At 45.8% G+C, this 20,662-nt stretch overlaps 1 non-coding gene across 1 annotated transcript; it reads left to right on the top strand.

Annotated features, from left to right (window-relative positions):
* Window positions 1–1,955: 1,955 nt before the first annotated feature.
* LOC129654420 (U2 spliceosomal RNA) lies at window positions 1,956–2,153 on the top strand. The gene has a single exon (XR_008715491.1). It is a non-coding gene; the product is annotated as a U2 spliceosomal RNA (small nuclear RNA).
* The last annotated feature ends 18,509 nt before the right edge of the window (window positions 2,154–20,662 follow it).

Raw genomic sequence — 20,662 nt, forward strand, 5'->3', positions numbered from 1 at the left:
TTATATGCAGACTCAAAAAAAAAAAAAAAAAAAAAGATACAAATGAACTTATTTCCAAAACAGAAACAGACTCACAGACTTAGAGAAGGAACTTATGGCTACCAGAGGGGGTGCTCAGGGAGAGAGGTAGGCTGGGAGTTTGGGACGGACATGTACACAGTGCTCTATTTAAAATAGATAATCAAAAAGGACCTACTACATAGCACAGGGAACGCTGCTCACTATTCTATAATTACTTAAATGGGAAGAGAATTTGAGTAAGAATAAATAGATGTATATGGTAAAAAAAAACAACTATTGGCAGGATTAAGGGACACGAATGAAAACATCTCAAGACCTCACCCACCCGAACCCTAAAGAGACAAGGGAAAGAGGCAGTGACCGGACCCCTGCAAGATCTGCTGTGATAGAAGGGGCTGCCTGGCAGGCTCTGTGGCCTTTAGAAGAGATCACAGCCTCAGCCAGCCCATGGTGGCTGATCAGGGAGGAAGCTGACACTCTCCCCAGGCCAGGGCCTCCCATTGGCAGCACCCACCTGGAAGCTGGAGGGCACAAGAGCCATTGATCCAGTCCTTCAAGTCAGGCCTCAAGGTCCAGGGCTGGGTGATCTGGGAGTAGCATGGATTTGGAGGGACAAAGGACAATATCTAGCCTACTTCTGGTGTTAGCTTGGGCTGCCATAATCAAATACCATAGACCGGATGGCATAATCAATAGAAGCTTATTTCTCACCATTCTGGATGCTGGAAGTCCAAGATAAAGGTGTTGGTCAATTTGGTCCCTGGCAAGGACTTTCCTCCTGGCTTGTCGATGGCCACCTCCTCACTATGTCCTCACATGGCCTTTTTTCAATGCACACACATGGGGAGAGAGAGTTTTCCTATATCTTCTTATAAGGGCACCGATCCCAAAGTGGGAAACCCCAGCCTCATGACCTCATCCAACTTTAATCACCTCCCAAAGGCCCACCTCCAAATACCTTCACGTTGGGAGCAGGTAGGGCTTCAACATATGCGTCTGGGGGGACACAGGCCACAATACCTCCTCAGGGTGGTTCTGCACTGACTTCCTGTGAGACTTCGGATGACTTACTTAGCGTCTCTGGGCCTCAGTTTCTTCATTTGTAAAAGTAGGGTAACTATGAAGATTAAAAAAGATATCAGGGAACACACAGTTTTTCGAGGCAGAAGCCCAGTGTGTTTCCCTTTGCCTGGCAAAGCAATAAAGCTACCATTTCCCTGTTAGTGTTGTTCATTCGCTAAGTCGTGTCTGACTTTTTGTGACCCCATCGACTGTAGCATGCCAGACTCTTCTGTCCTCCACTCTCTCCTGGAGTTTGCTCAAATTCATGTTCATTGACTCTGTGATTCTATATAACCGTCTCATCCTCTGCCATTCCCTTCTCCCTTTGCCTTCAATCTTTCCCAGCATTAGGGCCTTTTTCAATGAGCCAGCTCTTCCCACCAGGTGGCCAAAGTATTATAGCTTCAACTTCATGAACAGTCCTCCCAATGAATACTCAGGGTTGATTTCCTTTAGGATTGACTGGTTTGATCTCCTTGCGGTCCAACAAACTCTCAAGAATCTTCTCCAGAACCACAATTCGAAAGCATCACTTCTTTGGTGCTCAGCCTTCTTTATGGACCAACTCTCACATCCATACATGACTATGGAAAAACTATAGCTTTGACTGTACAGACCTTTGTCATCAAAGTGATATCTCTGCTTTTTAGTACATTGTCTAGATTTGTCATAGCTTTCCCTCCAAGGAGCAAGTGTCTTTTAATTTCAGGGTTGCAGTCACCATTGCAGTAACTTTGGAACCCAAGAAAATAAAATCTGTCACTGCTTCCACTTTTTCCCCTTCTATTTGCCATAAAGTGATTGGACTGGATGCCAGAAAAGAGAAAAGAAAGGACTTTCCTCATGGTCCAGTGGTTAAGAATCTGTCTTCCGTAGCTTTTCAGCCTTTTGGCTAAGATCAAGTATAGCATCTGTTCTTATCATTTTAATATCTGATACATCCTCTATCTGAGGACAATATATTAAATGGATTTTTGGAGCAGGCTCCAGGAGTTGATGATGGACAGGGAAGCCTGGCGTCCTGCAGTCCATGGGGTTGCAAAGAGTCGGACATGACTGAGCAACTGAACTGAACTGAACTGGAACAGGCAGTTGGAAGAGGAGCTTGCTCCAGACACTCCACACATCAACCTGGTATTGCAATACTTCCAGGAATGGTGCACCCCCTCCGGGGAATAAAAGAAAAAGAATCTGTCAGCCAATGCAGGGGACATGAATTTGATGGATTCCACATGCCTGGGGGCAACTAAGCCCGTGTGCCCCAACTACTGAGTTTGAACTCTAGAGCCTGTGAGTTCTAACTACTGAGCCCATGTGCCAGAGAGCCCGTGCTCTCAGACAGGAGAAGCCCACATACCACAGCTAGAGAGAGCCCGAGCAGCAACGAAGACCTAGCATGGCCAAAAATACATAAATTTTTTTAAAAAGAAAACACAATGAAAAAAAAGGAGGGGAAAAAAAAAGATATTGCACCCCCAACCTGGACAGCTGTTCAAGCAGCCTGAGAAATCCCACCATTTTCCATTCTGGCCACCACCCTCCACCCCACCTCTTTTCTTTTCTCTACCCAGTGACATGGGATTATGCCATTCCTCTGCTCAAAGCCTCACCATGGCTTCTTATTTCACTTAGAACACAATGCAGCTTCCTTATGGGGCTGCGAAGTCCGCCACCATCTCACAGCTGCGCTTCCGTTCTCAGCTAGGACTGTATTCCTCCCCCTTATCCCTGCCAGGTTTCAGATCTGAGCTTAAATGTCATTTCCTCAGAGGAGGCTTCCCAAAGCCCCCGAACTCCCCGTAATGTTCTCATGGTGGCTGCCCTTTCCCATCACAGCAGCGACTGCATCCGGGGAAAACATATTGCAACTCTTCATGGGATGGATTGGAGCTTCATCGTGAGAGCAGGAAACTCGACTGGCTTCCCCACTGCTCAGTCCCCAGTGGCCCCAGTGCAGCTCTTTTCCAGCACATATTTGTTAAAGGAATAACAAAGTAAAAGGTCTTTCCTGGAATGCCAGCAAGCTCTCTGGGGAGGCAAAGACTGACACAGAAAACTGTTCAGCACAACGCAGGATAATTTGTGTCTAGCCCGTCTCCAGAGAGCTTGGCCCTCACCCTTGAGGCTTCAGGAATTCAGAGAAAGGAGGAAAGGGTATTAGCCACCTCGTGAAGACTCAGCTTGAGGTCACTCCTTCCAGGGAGATGGAAGACAGCAGGAAAAGTCACATTTGTCATGTGTCCACAATGTGCCAGAAACGTATCACACAACATCTCTTTAAATCTTCAGTTAAATCTTCTAGTTTTGCAAATGAGGAAACTGAGGCCCAGAAAGGTTAAGTAAGTCATCACCAAAGTCAAAGTCACGAAGTCACACAAAGTCACACACCAAGTCAGTGGCAGAGCCAGGATATCAAATCAACCAGGCCAGATGTCAAAGCTTGCATTTTTGCAACCAGGCTTAGTAGAATGAGAAGGGAGATGGTAAGAATTTACTCAGGTAAAGTGGGCAGTGGTTCAAATGGGGCTTATAACAGAATAGCATCTAAACTATGGTAATTCTGAAAGCTGGGCTCGTTCTGATGCTGGGCACAGATCTTAAGTGTTACCAGGTACATGTGGGTTCTGAAGGGTCCAGCAACAAAGAGGACAGCTAGACCCACCCAGCCCTCAGAGATGGCCCAGAATCGGACAAGCCCTGGAATGAGCATCTGGGCAGCCCTCCCAGCATCTGACCTTGGAAGGAGGCTGCAGAGCTGTGGTTTGGGAGGTTTTCCTTCCTCAGCTAAGACCCCCTGGAGCCTGTTATAAGGACCCAGGTAAGGGAGCTAGGTGGTGTGGGGCAGCCAGTTCTGTCTTGATAAGGTGGGGGAGGAGAAGGAGGGGTCATTCCTGCCAGGCTGACCTCAGCGGGGTAATGTGATCAGCCTGTCATGGTTCTGAGCCCTGATTTGGGAAGAACAAAGAGGCCAGGCCCCTCTGCCTCCTCTAGCCCAGGAATGCAGCTGGGGCCAGGCCGTGACCAATCAGGAATGCAGGTTGGGAGTGCGGCACGAATGCAGTTTGTACAGCCAGGCGTTCCTGCCGCGATGGGAGCGGGCTCACAAAGCCAGTGGACAGGCCTCGCGCTTCCAGCTTTGATATCCCAGCCCTGCCTCCGGGGAGCCCCGCATCCCGGAGCTGTCTGGCCCCTCTGCCCCATGGTGGCCCTTTGCGGTGGTGGTGGTGGTTGGGTGGAGAGTGAAAAGTCCAGATGCAGACACCCCAGCCCCAACAGCGCTCCCAGGTGCTCGCATCTCCTTGTCCATCTCCATCCATCATCAATCTCTGGAAGTCTGAGAAATAGGCCCTGGGAGGGCGGGTGGGGAGGGGGAGCTTGGTCGAGTCTCCTGCCTGCTCCTCAGGGGTTTGCGAGATGGATGCACAGACAGACAGACAGACTGATGTCCCACAGGGGAGGCTGCCAGGCCTCTGCAGCCGCTGCTGAAGACAGGTCCTAGAAGCCTCTTGAGGCTACCCTTTTCAGGGAGATAAATAATGTTGGGGTTGGAGGCGGGTGCTGACCCCTGGGCTGACTGTTGAATGCTTTCTGCATTCCAAAGCTCTTCACCTCTCCCTGCCAGCCCAGTTCCACCAGTGTGGGGTCCTCTGGGCCTACCCTTCTCTGCCCTCCCAATTACCCTCTGGCCCCTCCCCTCCTGCACTTCCTCTCTTTCTGGGTATTAGCAACCGGGGTGCTTCAGTGTTCACAAAGCACATCCATACACACTAGATCATCTGATCCTGAGAACCCTACAAAGTAGGTACTCTTGCCCTCATGTTATGCAGGTAGGGAAGAAGGAACAGAGGCGGTAGGAGTTCTGGAGGCAAGAGGTTAAAGGATATGAGAGGGAGTGCTCGTATGGATGATCCAGTTGCCTCAAGAGACGGCAGGAGTGGAGATGGAGAAGCTAACAGGGAGCCAGTGGTTAAAGGAGCCCACAATGTGGGGACCAGGAGCTTGAAACTTTCTCTCCCCAGTGTCTGGAGCTCTGGCAGCGCTTAGTAAATGCTCGCTGACTGATCGAATGTGCCCAGAGTTCTCTTGACCTTCCTGCCTTATACTTGCTCTTATGAAAAGACCTGAGACCTACACTGACATATAAGTAACTGATGGTAGTTTTCAAATGATGCCCCTCAAAGGAGTCTATTCTTATGTTACAGATCCCATTCCAGTGAGCAGACCCTGGAGACTCTGCAATGGGAAGACCCAAGAGACAAAGACAGAGGAAAAGAGGGTTTGCCAAGGCTTCAGGGGCTCCCAGCTGGCAGTGGTGGGGGCGGGGGGAGAAGAAGGAGACTTTGATGGAGCAGAAAGGAAGCCCGGGAGAAGTTCTGGTGTCCCCTCCAAAGACCCCCTCCCAGAGTCATAGAATGTAAGAGGCTGGGGGACCTTAGAAGTGATCTAGACCTTTGGTTAAGAAGAAAGGAAGTGGGAACTTCCCTGGTGGTCCAGTGGTCAAGACTTTGTACTTCCACTGCAAGGGGCACAGGTTCGACCCTGGTCAGGGAACTAATATCCCACATACCCTGTATTCCGACCAAAATAAATAAATGAAATCTCTACCATGGCCAAAATGCCCTATGTTTTTTTTAAAAAGGAAGGAAGGAAGAGTTCCTTATTTCTCCTGTTCTGTGTATTGGTTTCGTTCACTCAGGCCCCCTGGCAGCTCCTCAGTTTTTGTCATTCAGGCTTCCTAACCAGAAAGAAAATAAGGCTTCTCTCTCCTGGATGAGGTTGGTGTGAAGGATCCTGGGAATGGACTCCATGCTGGTCCAGCTTGAGGGATGCTCACCACCCTAGGACCCTGGAGCCAGTGTGACCCTGCATGTATTTGGACAACAGGTTAAAGGATGGAGAATGGTTCTCCAAGACAGAGGGTCATCACATAACTAGCCTCTGTGTGAACCCCAAGCTGGGCAATCACCCTGTATCAAGTCTACTACAAAGCAAGCTCATTATGGCATTTAAACACATTCTGTTGTCTACTGACAGGGAAATAGGTGAATAAATTATGGTACCTCTTATGGAATCCTATGCAGCTGTTAAAAAGATTGAAGAAGAGCTGTACATATTTAGATGGAAAATCTCCATACTATATTAAGTAAAACATGTTTCAGAACAGTCTGTATATGGTATTTATGTATAACAAAGCAATATATATATATTTATGTATTTAAAATTTACTTTTAAAAAGTTGGTAAAACTTTGTACCAAACTGTCAAAGAGGATGACCTCTATATATGTACATATTTTTAAAAATTCTTTTACCAAAGATATATATTGTTGTTGTTTAGTTGCTAGCTTGTGTCCAACTCTTTTGTGACCCCATGGGCTATAGCCTGCCAGGCTCCTCTGTCCATGGATTTCCCAGGCAAGAATACTGGAGTGGCTTGCCATTTCCTTTTCCAAAGGATCTTCCTGACCCAATCCCAATCCAATCCATGTCTCCTGCATTGACAGGCAGATTCTTTACCACTGAGCCACCTGGGAAGCCCAAAGGTATGCATTGCTTTTGTATTAAAAAAAAAAAAATGAATATACACAGGAAGGAAAAGGTCTAATTCTCATAGTCTGCAGTTAAGGAACATGGAGGACAAAGAAATTAAATGACTTGCACAAAATCACACAAAAATAAAAGTCTGATGTTCAAACTGCCGAGGAGGTGGCCTTCTTTCATTATCTGTCCAGTCTAGCAGCAAGGGACGGAGGTGGTGGGAACCCACAGGGATCCAGTCCAGATGGCACCAGGGGCGGGCCCGGGAGCAAGGAGGGAGCCTGAAGTGGAGGAACAGAGTGGTTGTTGATTCTATAACTTGCTGATGCTTTCAGGTTTTGCCCACCACCCCTCCTTTGCCAGCAAACACTGGCCTGGGGACACATGTTTACATCTAAATGCTAGGAATGGATTAACCCGGTGTCTTGCTGGAGAGGGAGAAGCCTAGGTCTCCAGGAACATGAAAGGAACTCAGTGGCTCCAGGGATAATGAGAAATGAAGAGGCTCAGGTCTGAATCAATTAGAGTCTCTATCTGAAATGTAAACCAGGTTCCTGCCCAAATGCCCCTTTCCCTCGTCCTGGTCCTGGAGTCCCAGAGGAAGAACCAGAGAACAATGCAGCCTTTGGAGTGGCTGCCTTTCGGAGGCCACGGCCGTCTGTCTACTGCATGGAGGCCCCGGCCCACGTGGGGAGCACGGACAGCTCAGCCCGCCCTCTTCCGTGCTCCTGGATGCCGCTGACACCGAGCCCTCAGCAGCCAGGGTTGCCTGTGCTGACTCCTAACTCCAGAGCCTGTGCCAGCACTGGGGGACAGACAGAGAGATCTGGGGTCCTGCTAGGCATCAGATGCTCAGGTTCTGATAGCAGCAGAAGCCCCCAGCCCGGATCCCCATGGCTGGGCATCTCCCCTCTCCCACTGCCCCTCCCACATTCACAGTGCTCAGACTTACAATGTCTGTCCAGGCGAATGGGGTCCGAGGTCTCCACCAGCCCTCTTTCTCCAAGTACTCTCTGAGTGTCCACATCAGAAGCCTCCCACCTGATCACTCCTGCGATCTTCTCTCTTTATCGTCTCACTTCCTCTGAAATCAAAGATGAGAGGAATTCCAGTTCTAGCATTTTCTGGCTGTATCACCTTACAGCCCTTAGGAACATTTTCTTCATGAGCCTTTCTGGGCTTCAGTTTCTCATACTATAAAATGAGGTTCAAGGCGAGGAGTCCATGAGTAAGTCATATATGGAAAGCTGAGTCCATAGGAGATCTTTTTCTCCCGCCCCTGTGTGCCTCATCCCTACAGCCAGTATAGGGAATTAACACGATCTGCTAAAGGACAGGGGAGTAGCTGCAGAGAGGAGACCCCTGGGGAGCTCGGATCAGAAGGTGTTTACTGGGAGCGGAGGCAGAATTCTGGTTGACAACGATCCCGTAGACCAGTCACCCCAAAGAAGAGGGGGCGGCTGGATGGTATGTTGCCAGGGCTCTCCACAGAGGAGATCAATTTCTCAGTCACCAAGTGGTGGGAGAGACGACCGCAGGAGAATGGCAGTGGTCTTCAAGCCGATACGGGAACCACAAGACGAGGCAAGCAGACATCAAACCTGATCCTAGCCGATGTGCAGAATCATGAGGGCTACCCACGTGTAACCGGGAGCAGGGACTTCTCATCCGTCTGCTTAGTGAGGTGAGTGAGACAGCTGCCTGAGGGCAGTGGGTCTGTGTGTGTGTCTGTGGTTTTTGGTCTGGACTCCGAGGAGGACTTCCTGTAGCCCTGCCAAGCCCCACTTTTACATATTAGGCTTCTGAGCCCAAGACGTGTTGGAAAACTCCCCTGGGAGCGAGAAATGAGACAAAGTGATGAGACAATAAGTTTGTGCATGAGAAAGGCTCGTGGAGAAGGAAATAACCTAAGGAGAATGAAAACAAAGTGGTCAGTAGGTTTGGTGGCAGAAGAAAGGATGATCTAAAATACAGACAAGGCAGCTCTGGGAAAATTAAGGCCAGCCTGGGTACCACACTGTGTGATGTTGGCCATGGCTCTTCTCCACCTCAGTTTCCCTATTTGCAAAGGAGGATGGAAATGCTTGCCTTACAGGGCTTCAGAGACAAAGCAAGATATTAACAGAAGGGTTGGGACATGGAGAGGAGGATGGTGAAGAAAAAAGGCAGAGCTAGAGAGAGACAGAGAAAGGTCCAGTCACAGGGTGAGGGGGACACACGTGGAGACTTGGAAATCTCAGGTGGTTCCTGGGGCCTCAGAACATCCCCCACCCTGGGGTCTGTCTCCAGGACACACACACACACACACACATACACACACACGACTTCTTGTGGGGACAGTCCTTCTGTTTTCTCTATCCTAGTGCATTTTTTGTTTTCTGAATACTTGCTACTTGGAGACACCATGCTGAGAACCTCACGTCTTATATTATGAAATCTGCAAGACAGCCCTGAAAGGCAGATAGGTGCTGAGGCAGAGAGAAGTTAGTTGCATAGCTGGTAGAGGTGAAGCCAAAAATTAAGGGACTATCAAGTTTTCACAGTGACCCAACTAGTATATGGTTACTGTTCATAAGCTTAATTCACTTTCATGCACTGGAGAAGGAAATGGAAACCCACTCCAGTGTTCTTGCCTGGAGAATCCCAGGGACGGGGGAGCCTGGTGGGCTGCCGTCTATGGGGTCGCACAGAGTCGGACACGACTGAAGCGACTTAGCAGCAGCAGCAGCATAAGCTTAAAATAGTATCTGACAGATCATAAAAGCTGAATAATTGTCTTATCATCTTCACCATCATCATCATCACTATGGCTGTGTCTCGGCAGGCAGGATAGAACAGTGGAGATCATATCCAAGCATAGACTTGAACTCCTGGTTAAAGATGCCAGGTTGAACACATTAACTTCATTCCTTAACTTCATTCCTCCTCAAATCCCACTAAAACAAAGATTAAAGAATACAAATAAACAAACAAAAGTATAAACCCACAAAGACATGGGAAAGGAGATAATAGCAACACAATTTTGGAGGCTAGAAAGCACATTTAATAAATACCACATTAATATGTGGAAATGATCTAAGCAGGATGGAGAAAGTTATATCCTGAGACATGAACACTGAAAATTGTACCTCAGAACTCCCAAAGACTCAGGAATTAGTGATATAAGATAATTCTAGAAAGGAGAGGGGCAAAGTTAGCACTGAAAACAAGGAGATTAAAAGTTGGCTCAAGCACTTCTCTGGGGGTTCAATGATTGGGAATCCACATGCCAATGCAGGGGACGTGGGTTCGATCCCTGTTCTGGGAAGATCCCACAGGCTGTGGAGCAACTAAGCCCAAGCACCACAGCTGCTGAAGCCCACATGCCTAGGTTCCATGGTCCTCAAGGAGAGAAGGCATTGAAATGCGAAGCCCGTGCACTGCAACCAGCAAGGAGCCCCCTCTTGCTGCAACTAGGAAAACCCGTGCACAGCAATAAAGACCCCCCGCAGCCAAAAATAAATTATTTTTCTAAATGTCAGCTTATAAAAAAATTTTTGTTCAAAGAGCCGATGAGCCCCAGATCCTTTCCCCTACTCCACGTTCCCATCCCTAGCAAAGACTGGACCTCTCTAGAGAAGAGATCAAACAGATAGTTTCTAGTCTGAGGCATACCATGCACAATCAGAGGTACATGAACACATGGGAACTAAGTGCCAGTTTATAGACTGAATGTGGAGACCACCAGCCTTTTCCCCATAAATGGTGAAAGCCAGGCTCATCCTCTTCAGGGAGGAGACCAGATAAAGTTTTTCTGAGAAATATTATTCAGAGAAGGCAATGGCACCCCACTCCAGTACTCTTGCCTGGAAAAATCCCATGAACAGAGGAGCCTGGTAGGCTGCAGTCCATGGGGTTGCTAAGAGTCAGACACGACTGAGCGACTTCACTTTCACTTTTCACTTTCCTGCATTGGAGAAGGAAATGGCAACCGACCCCAGTGTTCTTGCCTGGAGAATCCCAGGGACGGGGAGCCTGGTAGGCTGCCATCTATGGGGTCGCACAGAGTCAGACACAACCGAAGCAACTTAGCAGCAGCAGCAGCCGAGAAATATTACCAGATGACATCAAGAGTTTTCCAAAGGGAGACTTACTTCCCTGGTGGCCTAGTGACAAAAACTCCATGCTTCCAAGTCAGAGGGTGCTGGTTGGATCCCTGGTCAGAGAACTGGATCCTACATGCTTCAGGTAGAGTTTGCATGCCACAACTAAAAATTCCACATGCTGCACCAAAGGCTGAAGACCCCATGTGCTGCAAGACCTGGCACAGCCAAGTAAATAAATACATACTTTTAAAAATTAAAAAAAAAAAGGAAATGAGATGGATAAAATACCTAAGTTTCAGCATTTGAGATAAATGAGGAGCAACACTCAATGTGGGAAGAGTTTGGACTAAGTAAGTGACAAACACATAGAAAACAAAACATCTCAACAAACAAACCAAAATCATTTTTAACACGAAGAGAAAAATTTAGCAGAAAAAGGAAAACAATCATTATGTACTTACGACTTGGCTGTGAATAGTGTTTATATATTCATAATAAGGTAAATATTGAATGTTGATATAACCCAAAACATGATCCAGTTATACTGGGAAAAGGCAGGCTGAGTGGGTCAGAAAACATGTGTGGGTGTATGACCAGGGCAGGGGGATTTGGCCAAAGACGGATAAATCCTTTTCTTCCATAATGGGGAATAAAGCAATACCTACGTTAAAATTTTTAAGAAATGCCTAACATTGAAAAATTAAAAGTAGTGGTATAATCTTGCTACTTAACAATATGAAAGTAATGAATTAGTTAAAAGGAGTTGAAGAAGGAACTGGCTGGAGCAGGGGCTCTACTGTATTTCTTATCAAGCTTTGCAGAACTCTTGGTATCTTTAAACTATGTGCCAGGAAAATTTTATTTAAAAAAAAAATGATAAAGAACAGAAGTAAGAGCAGGAGGTGGAGGAAAAGAACTCAGAAGGATCCAGTAAAGACGGTTCTGTTGTATTTGGGGCAAATGATTTAAATTATTTAATTTCTCTGATTTTCTCCTCAAAAAATGAGGACAATAATCCATAACTGACAGTGTTCTTTTTGTCTCTGACATATAGTAATTAATATTATTGGAACCACAGACAGAGTCATCAAAGAATTAACCCTTGTTTTCCCATCTAGACAATGGAGATCATCACCTGCCTCATTAAGCTGTTGAGAGATTAAATGAAGTAACTAAGGTCAACCACAAATGCTTTGGGACCAAGCAGGACAGGACTTTGGTCAAATATCCAACTTGGTGCCTAGTGATGATGCTCTTGTGTACAGAGAGCTTACTCCTTGAGGAGCTCCATCCATGGGCTTGTCCCTCATCTTCCCAGGCAGAATGTCCTTAATCACCAGAACAGCCGTGTATCCTGTTCAAACAGACAAACACTAGCCATCATAATGCATGTGAGTAATCACATCTGGGCAGAGTGGAACAGACCAGAAAGACAGTGCAAGTTATTTTTGTACAGCTTGTCCACTTCCAAAAAAGATTAGTGATGGAGCTGCAAGAGGAACCCAGGACTTAAAGATGAGAATCTGGGGACTTCCCTGATGGTCCAGTGGTTAAGACTTTGTGCTTCCACTGTAGAGGCAGTGGGTTCAATTCCTAGTCAGAGAACTAAGATCCCACATGCCTCATGGCACCTCCGAGAAACTTGAGACAAAAAAAGACAAAGAATCTGGCTTCAGATCTCTACTTCACCCCATTAACTGTAGCCTACCAAGCTCCTCCGTCCAGGGAGTTTCCCAGGCAAGAATACTGGAGTGGGTTGCCATTTCCTTCTCCAAGGGATCAGAAGTAGAAGTAATAGTAATGGTAATATACACATAGCAAGTAAGACTTAACATAGAAATAAAACCCCCAAAACCATATAGGGAGGAAGAGGAAAACAAAAACTTATTTGGTTTAGTTAGTTTAGTCCTAGACTTCCTGGCAACTAAACGAAAACTAAAAACACTGTGATTCTCATTGATAAAAAGCAAATGAAAATAAGATGCCTGTTTCTGGGGCTAAATTCAAAGTAATGTGTTCTATCCTGGAAAAGAATCCCAAAGACCCAGAATGAATAACATTGTACAGAATTCTTATGATAACTTCTTATGATAATCCTCAATTAAAATTGATATCAAGACATTAAAACAGTGTTTAATGGAAGTATTTCTCCAGAAACTGCACTTCTGAAGTCTAGAATGTCTTCTATGGTGAAAATCACAGTTTCTTCTAACCACGCTTTTAACAGAAATAAGGCTGGCAGATTTCTAATCCTCACAACAGTCCAGAAGGTAGATGCTATTTCAATATTACCCTCTTTTTACAAATGAGAAAACAAAAAGGATGAACAATTTTGCCAAAGCTACACAGCCAGAGGTGGTGGAACCACCATAAGGTTCAATCTCTTTCCATTAAACCAGACCATCTTAAACTTAATACCTGGATTAGTTTTATGATGTGATTGACCATCACACCCTTTAACCAGTCTTCAAATACCAGTGGTTTCACTGGGCTTGTCTTCAACTGGACCGTAGTTCAAGATTCAGTTCCCACATAACTATCCAGGGCTCAAATATTCTCGTCTAATTGAAGGGAGACCCTTACAGGTTCTTCTTAGCTTTCATCTTACACAACTTTTTTTTTTTTTTATAAGCATTTGATGATATGGAACATTCTTTCTGTTAAAGCAATAAAATGAAACACATTGCATTCAATAAAATTGTGCACTCTTTCTTCCTGGCAAGTCATAGTTTTGTGTTTCCTGGGCAATATTTTACTTGGGGAGCATCCGGAGTTTTCAAGCACATCCACTCCACATGAATGATTGGTTTTCTCCCTGTGGTTATGAGGAATCTATCAAAGCCAATGTAGGTTGTTTGAGGTTTCCGCCAGCTTCTCATTGGCCTTGACTCAATGGACAGGAAATGGATCACAGAAGAACAAGATGGGTTTCCCTGAAGTCTCAGCGGGTAGAGAGTCTGCTTGCAATGCAAGAGACACAGAAGACGCAGGTTCCATCCCTGGGTTGGGAAGACCCACTGGAGGAGGAAAATGGCAACCCACTCCAGTATTCTTGCCTGAAAAATTCTATGAACAGAGGAGCCTGGTGGGCTACAGTCCATGGAGTTACAAGAGTTGGACATGACTGAGCGACCCAGCACTCATGCAAGAACAGGACAAATCCCTAGCTGTCAACGTTTATACTAATCTAATTTGGGTACCACCATGAAAATCAAAGTTATCAGGAATCAGAGCTAATAACAGTTTAGAACATTCTAAACCACAAAACCATTTTGATTTCTTTTTCTTTTTCTCTTTTGACCTTCTTCACCTTTTAAATTTAAAACTTTAGTATGATTTTTTTTAATTAAAAATTTTTTTTTTTTTGCTACACCATGCAGAATGCAGGATCCTAGCTCCCCAGCTAAGGATCTAACCTGCAGTGGAAACTCGAAGTCTTAACCCCTGGACTGTCAGCGATGTCCCTTAAATTTAAAACTTTAAAAAGTATACCCCAGTAATCTGCTCTAAGATTATCTATGGATGAATATTCTTGCTTTAAAAGTAGGAGGGGAAGGAGTCCTCTGACTACAGATGTGATAGGTCTTCTAGGAGTAGATATATTGAAGGGACCAAGGGTCCTAGAATACCATGCTGAGTGACTCACTGCTGTTCTATAATAGAATTACTATCTGGGGCAGATTTGTTGTTGTTTAGTCACTAAGTCGTGTCCGACTTTTCAACCCCATGACCTGCAGCATGCCAGGCTTCCCTGTCCTTCACTATCTCCTGGAGTTTGCTCAAATTCATGTGCATTGAGTCAGTGATGCTATCCAACCATCTCATCCTCTCTTGACCCCTTCTCATCCTCTGTTGACCCCTTCTCCTCCTGCCTTCAATCTCTCCCAGCATCAGGGTCTTTTCTAGTGAGTTGCTCTTCCCGTCAGGTGGCCAAAATATTGGAGCTTCAGCTTCAGTATCAGTACTCTCAAAGAATATTCAGGGTTGATTTCCTTTAGGATTGACTGGTTTGATCTCTTTGCAGTCCAAGGGAGTCAAGAGTCTTCTCTAGCACCACAATTTGAAAGCATCAATTCTTGGACGCTCAATCTTCTTTATGGTTCAGCTCTCACATCTGCAAGTATCATCCTCCAAAATTGAACTGTCTCACCTAAGGTAATCCCACAGATCAGATTAATCAGCCTAGCAATTTAGGAGTATATTTACAATTAATTTTCTTCCTAGAGTAAGAACATTGCTTCAGGCTAGATCTCCTAAGGGAGCATTTTTGAGATTTTTTTCTATTATATGAGTACAGTAATTAATGGCAGCATTACCCTCTGGACATTGTCAAGACCCAAGTAGTTTTGATCATTCTTTATGGCCATGCGTTTCAAATGAAGTTCATATATCCGGAGGGAAACAGGCAACATGCCATGGGAACCTGTAAAATTGCAGGATAAATACACTCATTTTCTGAGCGTGTCCTTTTCATAAAGACTTACAGTGAATCTTTAGTGAATCATGTGAGTAACTGAACAGATAGTAATTTATCAGATACAATTATAGAGTATAAAAATAGTTTCATGAAATTTTAAAATAAAGTGTGAAACTTTAAAAAGATTTCATACAAGTGATAAGCTACTGTCTCAGACTCCTCAGGGTACACAGATTTTTCACTGATCTTGGGAAATGGTCACTGAAAGTGAATCCACTTAGAATGAGGACCAAAAATAGTTCATAGTAAATAGCAGGGGGAAAGGGGTAGATTCAAATTTTACCTTGAAAATTATACAAAAAATGTGAAAATAAGTTCATTTAACCCCATTTTTACAAAACGTTAAGTTCTAATTGCAACCATGCAGTATTTTTTTTTTTAAAAGCAAATGATTTTTTTTTTTTTTTTTTTTAAAGCAAATCTTCACTTTGGGAAGATTTCTGACAGGATATAATATGGCCTGAGACATCACTTGCCCTTTTGACTTTCACAGCAGGATCATAAAGAATGTTATATTTCTCAAGGGAATTAAATCCTCTGTTATTCAAAAATTATCTTTCAGGGACTTCCCTGGTGGTCCACTGACTAAGACTCTAAGCTCATAAGCAGCGGGCCCAGGTTTAATCCTTGGCCAGGGAGCTAGATCCCACATGCCGCGACTAAGAAGTTAGCAGGCCGCATTTGAAGATCTCACTTGTTGCAACTAAGACCTGGTGCAGCCAAATAAATAAATAAATGTTTTTTTTTTAAATTCTATTTCAGAGCACCTATCAAGTTAAAAATTTTGTCAATTTTCTCTGTAATTATGAGTGACCTATGGTTTTCTCGGGGCTTTGCGTGAGTTTCGGTGGTTATCCAACACCCCTTTCATTGACTTCATGAAATCCCTGCGTTTTGTGCCAGATTTGCCATTGTCTTTGCCTTTTGGGGTCAGATACTCACCACATCTACCGCCCAGACTACCAGGCAGTCTTGTGAACAAGGAGGTAGATGCAGCTATGGGGGGCGAAGAGATGAATGCTAGGTTTAGGAGGGAGGCTGCTTATATGAGTGGTCCGTTCATTAGAGGACATGTTCACATTATAATAGCACTTGTCTCCCCTCAGTTCAGTTCAGTTCAGTACAGTCGCTCAGTCGTGTCCAACTCTTTGCGACCCCATGAATCGCAGCGCGCCAGGCCTCCCTGTCCATCACCAACTCCCAGAGTTCACTCAGACTCACGTCCATCGACTCAGTGATGCCATCCAGCCATCTCATCCTCTGTCGTCCCCTTCTTCTCCTGCCCCCAATCCTTCCCAGCATCAGAGTCTTTTCCAGTGAGTCAACTCTTCGCATGAGGTGGCCAAAGTACTGGAGTTTCAGCTTTAGCATCATTCCTTCCAAAGAACACCTAGGGCTGATCTCCTTCAGAATGGACTGGATGGATCTCCTTGCAGTCCAAGGGACTCTCAAGAGTCTTCTCCAACAACACAGTTCAAAAGCATCAATTCTTCGGCGCTCAGCTTTCTTCACAGTCCAATTCTCGCATCCATACATGACCACTGGAAAAACCATAGCCTTGACTAAACGGACCTTTGCTGGCAAAGTAATGTCTCTGCTTTTCAATATGCTATCTAGGTTGGTCGTAACTTTTCATGCTAGGAGTAAGTGTCTTCCAATTTCATGGCCGCAGTCACCATCTGCAGTGATTTTGGAGCCCCAAAAAATAAAGTCTGATACTGTTTCCACTGTTTCCCCATCTATTTCCCATGAAGCGATGGGACCAGATGCCCTACCCAGCCTCAAAACTATGTGGGGACTCGGACAGAAATACTTAAATAATAAAGAACCCAGGGCGCACGCCTTTCGATAAAGACTGCTTTGATGAGAAAGGTAGGATAGTTTCTACAGGGTAGAACTTTGTAAATTCACTGACCACTTGTTCATGGACTATACCAAAATAAAATGTGTGTCTAAGGAAAAATCCATAGAAACTTTTACTTGTGGGTGCTCCTCCAGCCTTCCTGTGTGACTCTCCATGCAGGTGAGAGTCCTGGTTAGACATCTTAAAAATAATATCAAACTTGTTACCTGCTCAACTGGTTTCCATACTTATGGATCTAGTCCCATTCTTCAACAAAGAACGTCATCGCTCCAGGGTCTCTTTACGGAATATAATATTGAACTACCTGCCATCTGGCATCTTTGAAAGGTGACACTTATGGGAGATTGTCTGAGAAACACTGAATTTATCCATTTCTTCAAATGTTAAAATTTCTATCTTTTTCCAGTGGAGATGCCGGTTCTGGTCTATGCTGTATCTACCGCTGCAATTTGAGACAAGTCTAAGCAAATTTGGCAAGACTGGTGAGACAAACTGTCTAGAAATCTATTTGTGTGAAGGACCAAGGCACCTCCCAGAAAATAATCCCAAGGAAAAAGAGAGGAAGTTGGATTTGATCTAATCACAAAGCTCAGTGTCAAAGGGGAAGAGAGAGGACTTCTGAATACAACCTCTTGGGCCAGGAGGAACAATCATGTGTACAATATTCTTTGGGTTGGCCCCTGCTTTGTCTGGGCCTAAGAAATGAAAAGAGGTAGCTTCATGTAAAAAGCAAAAGAGTTGTTTTCATTAAAATTTTGGTCCATATCAGGACACAAGACTGCATCATGTTGGTGGATCTCTAATGAGATATGATGTGATGGAGAGAGACATTTTCTCCTTTTCAGTGGAGGGCCTTCTGAGAGCTCCATGTCTCCCTGAACTTGCAGGGAAAGAAAGTCAATGTCCAGCCTAGACGATGATGCTGAACAGGCCTGGTGCTCCCTGTGACGTTGCTGGGAACCAGCAGAAAAGGCAGTTGACCTGGGACTTAGGATAAACTGTTCCCAGAAGAGGTGGCAGTGCCCAGTGGATGCCCAGCTGACCCAACTGGCTTGTGAGGACATGCAAAATGCTCCCTGGGTTCTCCTAGGAATAATTATGGGAAGACTTTGCAGAGAACTAGAAGTCCTGCATCAGCGGGTCTGAATAAGAGCCAGGAGGATGTAGACCATTTTTGCTCAGTGTCACCATGTGTCCCCCAGCGCGTATGTCACAGAGCGGGATGGTGTAGCGGATGCTGTCAGCCCCCTCCCATACCTCCTTGACTACTTCAAGGCCCGCTGGCCCACAAGTCCCTGGCAGCATCTGCATCTCTTTGCCTAAAGGCTTTCTCTGCCTCCTGGAGCTTGCTCTGTTCCACCTGCCTGGTAGGGTGAAAATGCCTGGGGATTAATGCTTCTAGGAGCAGCCTTCAACCAATGACTGATGGAAGTTGGTATACAAATGCCCCAGCTCCCTCCCCACCCAGGTAGGATTACTCTGAGGCTGTTTAACAAGCCTTGCATTTCCAATGGGAAAGTTCTAATCTTCCTTTGTAGCAACTAACTTGACCGTACATCTTTTGGGGGGCTTCTTTTTCTTCTGTCTCAGTTGCCCACCCACTACCATTGCTTACTGGGACTGTATCTCAAATAAATGACATGCATTTGAATCCTTTTCTTAAGGTCTATTCCTAGGGGAACCCAAACTAAGACAGATGGGTTACACTTGGAGCCAAGTAAAGCAACACAAAGCTACTCTTTCAGGATGCTTTATCTTGAATATTCATCGAACTGCTTTTTTTTTTTTTTTTGGCCACACTGAGTCTTGGGGGATCTCAGGCTCCCCACAAGGATTGAACCTGAGCCATGGCAGCAAAAGCCTGGAATCTTAACCACCTAGGCCACCAGGGGACTCCCCATCAGTGTGTTTTTACAGAGGTGCATTTTAATGGTAATGCTTTTGGTTTTTATTGACTATGCCCAGAAGCTGCCACAGGAGCCCAATACCTTCAGGAGCCAGCTAAAGATGTTACACAACACTTGCTATATGACATTCATTGTGAGAATTACTTCTAAAATTTTAAGATGGAAAGGGTTTTTGCTTAGCCTGAGAAGCTGGTATCATTCCTGCATTCTGATAAGGAGAGCTGGATACCAGACCTACATACTCTCTCTCCCTTATAGGAAATTCAGAAGCCAATTTGGAGTTCAGTTATAGTAAATATACAGAACTTTATCACCTGCATCTATATACTTCTCTTCCCTAGTCTGGATATCAATTAAGGTATGTTTTCTCTGGTCCTGATCATTTATTCCCATTTATATCTCTACTTTATCTCTACTTTAATTTTTTTTTTAATTTGGCTGTGCCAAATTAAATTTGTGGCAGGTGGGATCTAGTTTCCTGTCTGGGGGTTGAACAGGGTCCCCTGCACTGGAAGCTTAGAGTCTTAGCCACTGGACCACCAAGGAAATCCCTGCCTCTCCTTTTTATGCGCATCTCTTCGTAAGCTGACTCAAATCTTCTGCAGAATTAGTGGGTATATTAAACAAGGTGTTTAATAAGCATTTAATGAATTACATTTGAATGCCAACTCTGCAGAGATCCAGTCCTGGAAACCCAGATGTATGAATCTCCCCTCCAGAGCATCTTACCCCTTAGGGCAGTGCATCCCAGACTTTCTAGATTCTGTGATTGTTTCTTCAGCCGACAGGAAAGGCAGATCAAGTCAATGTGAGCAGACATCCAGTACAGACATGTGGACAAGAGGATGGGACCCCTCACTCAGCTTGGACCACCCCCTTCCTCATCTGCATGAATCACCTCCTCCTAAGCTTTAGATCCCTGCTGGGAGCAGGCTGCCCAGCAGCTCTGGAGAAAACCCAGCAGGGTATGGGGCTTTGAACCCCAGCGCTGGGGCTGGGCTACAGTAGCCACTCTGCTGCCCCCCAGGAGAGAGGGACCCCTCCCTTCCGTGGGCCTGTCTGCCCACCAGCCGAGGGCTGTCCTGCCCAAGTGTACCTGAGCTCGGGTGCTGACTCACAGGTCAAGAACTAGCTTGGGGCAGGGCCCTCCCCTGGCCACCTGTTGGTCTGTCTGGACCCTCTCCTTGCCCACTGGACACTGCTTCCAACTTCCTTCAGGCTGTGGTGGAGATGGCATGGGTGGGGCTGGGGTGGAGGTGAAGGGCCTGGGGAGTCAGCGAGGAGGGGATGGAAGGAGACTGCCCCACAGGCCCCAGGTTCTGCCTCTTTTCTGGAAGCTCCTTCTAAACTGAGACGCACCCCTCACCCTCCATCCTCACCCCCAGCTGTTTGTCTAATGAAGAAACCTTTCTGACCCAGCCAGTTAAAAGTCCTGGCCCTTTGCCTCATTACTGCCAAGCCCAGAACTAAAGAGGTGAAAGCTGGCAGCCTTAGGCTGCCTTCAACTTGGCAACTACCCCTCAGGGTCTGTGTCTCAGAGGCCCAGCCTCTCAATAGGGCTGTGTTCTCAGTCCCGGTTAAACAAAGCCGGGCCGCCTCCCTCCTGGGCCTGAGCCCCCCATTCTCGTCTTTCTGTGCGGGATTAAGAGCTGCTCTCTTGTTTGGGTGTCACTCTCCCTTTGAACTGCCGTGGCTTCATCTGGTTTCAGG

This window comes from Bubalus kerabau, chromosome 5 (genome assembly GCF_029407905.1).
Source record: "Bubalus kerabau isolate K-KA32 ecotype Philippines breed swamp buffalo chromosome 5, PCC_UOA_SB_1v2, whole genome shotgun sequence".
NCBI lineage: Eukaryota > Metazoa > Chordata > Mammalia > Artiodactyla > Bovidae > Bubalus > Bubalus kerabau.